This window comes from Trichomycterus rosablanca, chromosome 6 (assembly GCF_030014385.1).
Source record: "Trichomycterus rosablanca isolate fTriRos1 chromosome 6, fTriRos1.hap1, whole genome shotgun sequence".
NCBI lineage: Eukaryota > Metazoa > Chordata > Actinopteri > Siluriformes > Trichomycteridae > Trichomycterus > Trichomycterus rosablanca.
In genome coordinates this window covers 2,585,705-2,592,862 of record NC_085993.1, presented here as the reverse complement: position 1 = coordinate 2,592,862, position 7,158 = coordinate 2,585,705, and positions in this window count along the sequence as shown.

The following is a 7,158-nucleotide window of genomic DNA, read 5'->3' as shown; positions in this document are numbered from 1 at the left end:
AGTGGTTGTCTTAGAGGTGTGTTTGGGGTCATTATCATGCTGGAACACTGCCCTGCGACCCAGTTTCCGGAGGGAGGGGATCATGCTCTGCTTCAGTATTTCACAGTACATATTGGAGTTCATGTGTCCCTCAATGAAATGTAACTCCCCAACACCTGCTGCACTCATGCAGCCCCAGACCATGGCATTCCCACCACCATGCTTGACTGTAGGCATGACACACTTATCTTTGTACTCCTCACCTGATTGCCGCCACACATGCTTGAGACCATCTGAACCAAACAAATTAATCTTGGTCTCATCAGACCATAGGACATGGTTCCAGTAATCCATGTCCTTTGTTGACATGTCTTCAGCAAACTGTTTGCGGGCTTTCTTGTGTAGAGACTTCAGAAGAGGCTTCCTTCTGGGGTGACAGCCATGCAGACCAATTTGATGTAGTGTGCGGCGTATGGTCTGAGCACTGACAGGCTGACCCCCCACCTTTTCAATCTCTGCAGCAATGCTGACAGCACTCCTGCGCCTATCTTTCAAAGACAGCAGTTGGATGTGACGCTGAGCACGTGCACTCAGCTTCTTTGGACGACCAACGCGAGGTCTGTTCTGAGTGGACTCTGCTCTTTTAAAACGCTGGATGATCTTGGCCACTGTGCTGCAGCTCAGTTTCAGGGTGTTGGCAATCTTCTTGTAGCCTTGGCCATCTTCATGTAGCGCAACAATTCGTCTTTTAAGATCCTCAGAGAGTTCTTTGCCATGAGGTGCCATGTTGGAACTTTCAGTGACCAGTATGAGAGAGTGTGAGAGCTGTACTACTAAATTGAACACACCTGCTCCCTATGCACACCTGAGACCTAGTAACACTAACAAATCACATGACATTTTGGAGGGAAAATGACAAGCAGTGCTCAATTTGGACATTTAGGGGTGTAGTCTCTTAGGGGTGTACTCACTTTTGTTGCCGGTGGTTTAGACATTAATGGCTGTATATTTAGTTATTTTGAGGGAAGAATAAATTTACACTGTTATATAAGCTGCACACAGACTACTTTTCATTGTGTCAAAGTGTCATTTTGTCAGTGTTGTCCCATGAAAAGATATACTTCAATATCTGCAGAAATGTGAGGGGTGTACTCACTTTTGTGATACACTGTATGTATGTGGTTTCTTCAACACGTGTCTCTCAGACACGACCGATTACTCCTCCTCCACCCTCACCGCTTATAACCAAAAGATAAAAGTGCAGAAACGTATTAAGGATCCCTCGTATTTTTATTTGGTTTTGCCTTTGACAGCTTTAAAACATTTGTTTTCCTGTTTGGTGTGTATGGATGCTGGTGTGTATGAATCTGCCAGAAGAACAGAATCCTGCACACTGACCGCAGCTTAATGTTATTCACCAGTGCAATGTGTTTGTATGTTCTGCCTTAAATTATGAGAAAATCACTCATTTTTTGTTTGTTTTTTTTGTTTTGTTTCCATTTTTGTTTTTAATGTGCTGTGCTTAGTTTTGATCATTGTTAAATTTATTGGTGATAATGGCCGCTCTTATAGAAATATAATATTGACATATACACTGATCAGCCATAACATTAAAACCACCTCCTTGTTTCTACACTCAGTGTCCGTTTTATCAGCTCCACTTACCATATAGAAGCACTTTGTAGTTCTACAATTACTGACTGTAGTCCATCTGTTTCTCTGCGTTCTTTGTTACCGCCCTTTCATGCTGTTCTTCAATGGTCAGGACCCCCACAGGACCACCACAGAGCAGGTATTATTTAGGTGGTGGATCATTCTCCAGGTGGTGGTGTGTTAGTGTGTTTTGTGCTGGTACAGTGTATCACAAAAGTGAGTACACCCCTCACATTTCTGCAAATATTTTATTATATCTTTTCATGGGACAACACTATAGAAATAAAACTTGGATATAACTTAGAGTAGTCAGTGTACAACTTGTATAGCAGTGTAGATTTACTGTCTTCTGAAAATAACTCAACACACAGCCATTAATGTCTAAATAGCTGGCAACATAAGTGAGTACACCCCACAGTGAACATGTCCAAATTGTGCCCAAAGTGTCAATATTTTGTGTGACCACCATTATTATCCAGCACTGCCTTAACCCTCCTGGGCATGGAATTCACCAGAGCTGCACAGGTTGCTACTGGAATCCTCTTCCACTCCTCCATGATGACATCACGGAGCTGGTGGATGTTAGACACCTTGAACTCCTCCACCTTCCACTTGAGGATGCGCCACAGGTGCTCAATTGGGTTTAGTCCATCACCTTTACCTTCAGCTTCCTCAGCAAGGCAGTTGTCATCTTGGAGGTTGTGTTTGGGGTCGTTATCCTGTTGGAAAACTGCCATGAGGCCCAGTTTTCGAGGGAGGGGATCATGCTCTGTTTCAGAATGTTACAGTACATGTTGGAATTCATGTTTCCCTCAATGAACTGCAGCTCCCCAGTGCCAGCAACACTCATGCAGCCCAAGACCATGATGCTACCACCACCATGCTTGACTGTAGGCAAGATACAGTTGTCTTGGTACTTCTCACCAGGGCGCCGCCACACATGCTGGACACCATCTGAGCCAAACAAGTTTATCTTGGTCTCGTCAGACCACAGGGCATTCCAGTAATCCATGTTCTTGGACTGCTTGTCTTCAGCAAACTGTTTGCTGGCTTTCTTGTGCGTCAGCTTCCTTCTGGGATGACGACCATGCAGACCGAGTTGATGCAGTGTGCGGCGTATGGTCTGAGCACTGACAGGCTGACCTCCAACGTCTTCAACCTCTGCAGCAATGCTGGCAGCACTCATGTGTCTATTTTTTAAAGCCAACCTCTGGATATGACGCCGAACACGTGGACTCAACTTCTTTGGTCGACCCTGGCGAAGCCTGTTCCGAGTGGAACCTGTCCTGGAAAACCGCTGTATGACCTTGGCCACCATGCTGTAGCTCAGTTTCAGGGTGTTAGCAATCTTCTTATAGCCCAGGCCATCTTTGTGGAGAGCAACAATTCTATTTCTCACATCCTCAGAGAGTTCTTTGCCATGAGGTGCCATGTTGAATATCCAGTGGCCAGTATGAGAGAATTGTACCCAAAACACCAAATTTAACAGCCCTGCTCCCCATTTACACCTGGGACCTTGACACATGACACCAGGGAGGGACAACGACACATTTGGGCACAATTTGGACATGTTCACTGTGGGGTGTACTCACTTATGTTGCCAGCTATTTAGACATTAATGGCTGTGTGTTGAGTTATTTTCAGAAGACAGTAAATCTACACTGCTATACAAGCTGTACACTGACTACTCTAACTTATATCCAAGTTTCATGTCTATAGTGTTGTCCCATGAAAAGATATAATGAAATATTTGCAGAAATGTGAGGGGTGTACTCACTTTTGTGATACACTGTATGAGGGGATAAGACGCCTCACTGTCACTGGTGGACTGAGAATAGTCCACCAACCAAAAACATTCAGCCAGCAGTGCCCCGTGGGCAGCGTCCTGTTCCCACTGATGAAGGTCTAGAAGACGACCGACTCAAACAGCAGCAATAGATGAGCGATCGTCTCTGACTTTACATCTACAAGGTGGACCAACTAGGTAGGAGTGTCTAATAGAGTGGACAGTGAGTGGACACGGTGTTTAAAATCTCCAGCAGCGCTGCTGTGTCTGATCCACTCATACCAGCACAACACACACTAACACACCACCACCATGTCAGTGTCACTGCAGTGCTGAGAATGATCCACCACCTAAATAATACCTGCTCTGTGGTGGTCCTGACCATTGGAGAACAGGGTGAAAGGGGGGTAACAAAGCATGTAGAGAAACAGATGGACTACAGTCAGTAATTGTAGAACTACAAAGTGCTTCTATATGGTAAGTGGAGCTGATAAAATGGACAGTGAGTGTTGAAACAAGGAGGAGGTACCTTGTATGACTTTTTATTCTGCTATTTTTCCCAACTATTATCAGTGTTGACATTTAGAAATGGGCTGACGAGCCTATTTTCGGTTAATGCTGATCTATGCATTTCATATAACTTACGGTTGGTTGCCACTTACAGTTAAACAGGGAATCCAAAAAATTATCCAGATTCGCTTTATCTGAACTGGTTTATCAGTATTAAAATCATTAGAATTCAGCATACGCACCAGCCAAGGACACTCAGAATTATAAAATATTTAGGATTAAACTCGTATTATTGACCTAAGCAAATGTAAAACAGTGCCATAAATTCTTCCCGTAGACACTATTAATAAATTATGCATTCTCTCTCTACATCTCTTTAGTGCCTAAAAATAGAAGTTCAGCTTATTGTCTTTGCACTTGACTTATTTTTAACATTTGTCTCCTTCTCATTGTGTTAATGTTTCTTTGTGATTCATCCTGGATTCTTTTCTCTGCTGTTTTATAACCGTAACCTGTCCATTATTTCAGTTAGGAGTAGATTAAGCACTAGTAAAAGAAAGATGCTTACACCAGACCTTGTGCTGGCACAGATTTGCTCGGGTTCTAAATAAAAGCAAAGAGATTTATAGAGATTCTCTAAACTATGTGCATGGTGAGCACTTTTCTACCCTTAATTCCCCCATTTTTTATCAATTCACATTTTATTTTTCACAGCTATCACTTTGTTCACCGCTCGGCTTGAGCGGTAAAACATCATCAAAGTGTGAATCTGAGCTGAATCTGCATCAGTGTGGAATAAGCGTCAGATCCAGGGTTACAGCTCCACGTGTATCTGTGTTTATCTGGATTCTCCTCCCTGTTTCACTTTTAAACTTGTGTTACAGCTCCAGCTTCTGAGAAATTGTGAGAATCAGAATCAGCTTCTCCCAGAGTCTAAAACGCTTCTGGTTCAAAATAAAGCTTAACGCCGCTCAAGTGGCGCAGCCGTAAAAACACACGCTGGAACCAGAGCTGGGATCTCGAATACATCGTATCGAATCTCAGCTCTGCCTGCAGTCTGAGGCTGAGCGGCAACATGAACAACGATTGGCCTGTTGTTCAGATATGGGCGGGCCTAAGCCGGATGGGGTCTCTCTCCCATGCAATTACGATTGATGGCGCCTGCACAGAGATGGGAAAAGAGTGCTCTCAGGGTGTGTCTCTCCGTACACAACGCTGAGCTGCATTGCACTCGTCAAAGTGTAGGTGATAAGATGCATACGGCTGCTGCCCACGTGTCGGAGGGGGCGTGGGTTAGCTCAATTCGTTCTCCTCAATCAGAGCGGGGATTGGTGTTGGTGTAGAGAAAGCATGACGCAATCGGGCAATTGGACGAGCTGAAAGGGAGAAAAAGGGGAGAAAATGCATAAACAAAAAAAAAATAAAAAAAATAAAGCTTAACGTGGTTTAATGTAGTAAAAGAAGGAGACAGGAGCACTAAACTTCTCTTCATTATTACTGCTCATAAGTTCCTCCACTAATCACATTCCTCACTCGCTGTTTTACTACAGTAAGTCACGCTAAGTTTTGTTCATATGGCTTGAGTCGCTTTTACTGCATCATATCAAACAGTTCGTCTCATTGGAGAACGGCTTCTCATGTGACAGAGGGGGCACGGAGGCGTTGATGATTGGGATGTCCATTCATTTCCTTCAGAAATTAATATGAATGCATAAATCATTCAGCTGCTCGGTATATTTATGATCAGTATGATTGTCATTCATCCCTTCACCTAACAAATGCATTAACTTACAGCTAACGAAGGAAGTGTTGAGGCTTTGTGTCAAAGTTCATGCTGTGCATAATTTAGCATGACTGGATGTTGGGCTCACAGGGCTGAATAATGTTTAATAATCATGTGATGCTATAGTGGGATCTGCTTCCTGCTACAGTCATCACCACATGAGAACTTCTGTCATGGAACTAAAACTCAAATCTTTGCAATATTGCTCGTCTTAGAAAGATACTGCTACCCTGGTTCCTGCTGCAATTCACTTCTTATTAACCATTTGAACCCTGCAGTATTAACCAACCTCAGCTGCTACGAGGAATCACACTATATAGGTTGAAAATGGTGATTAGAATGGTGGAATGGTGTTTTTCCATTAATACTGGTAAGTGCTGAAGATCTAGTGCTGTTCTTTCTGAGTCCGGGCGTCGCCAGTCTCCGGCCACTTTTAATACCCATGAGAGTGAAAACTAAGTCAGAAGGAACTGTGTCACCAGCTGAATGAGGTTACAGAGACAGAGCAGCTAGAAATGCTTTACTGAATCTATAGAAATGGTATACACAATGGTGTTTATTTAGGATTATATTATATTATATTTTAAGAGCATCACATGGAGCTCTTCTGTATAAGAACCCAACACTGACAGGTGATGAGAACCTTCCTCAGGTTGGACACGTGTTGGAGGGGCCTAGACTAGATTGTGGGTTGTGAAAGAGGCAGCGGATTCACAGGTGGGAATTGGGTATGACTAGATTGGGAGATAAAGGAAGGCCTTGGTATTTCTGTCAATCCATGATGCCAGTCACACAATCAAGGTCGTCAGTTTTTGCAGCAGAAAAACTGCAATGGGGGAGTTCTAGCCTAGTGGTTAAGGTACTGGACTAGTAATCGAAAGGTCACTAGTTTAAGCCCCACCACTGCCAGGTTGCCACTGTTGTGTCCTTAAGCAAGGCCCTTAACCCTCAATTGCTTAGACAGTGTACTGTCACTGTACTGTAAGTCACTTTGGATAAAAGTGTCTGCTAAATGCTGAAAATGTAAATGTAAAAACATGGCCACATCATTCCTGACCCACCTCCATGCTCGACCTCACCTTTCTAACAACAGACAAACCACTGACCCATAAAACATGGTCTCAGAACTCAGAACTGCAGTCCTGTCCAAATTCCTTCTGGTGTGTTCCAGTTGACCCTTCCTTTGCTTCTTCTTTGCATCGTGGAGTCCAGCCATGAAGTCCCTGGCTATCTAGTGATCTTCTTATGGTTGACACATTCGTTCCAGCTTTCATCAGATCATTCTGTAAGTCATGCAAGTTATGCAGCAACACGGGGGGTTTTCTTTGTGATCCTGATGAGATTTCCCAGGCCTCTGGGTGTAATTTTGGGCTTTATATCACAGCCAGGCAGGCTTGCTACTTCGCCATTAGTTTGGAAACTCTGGACAGTACTCCCCATGGTGTCT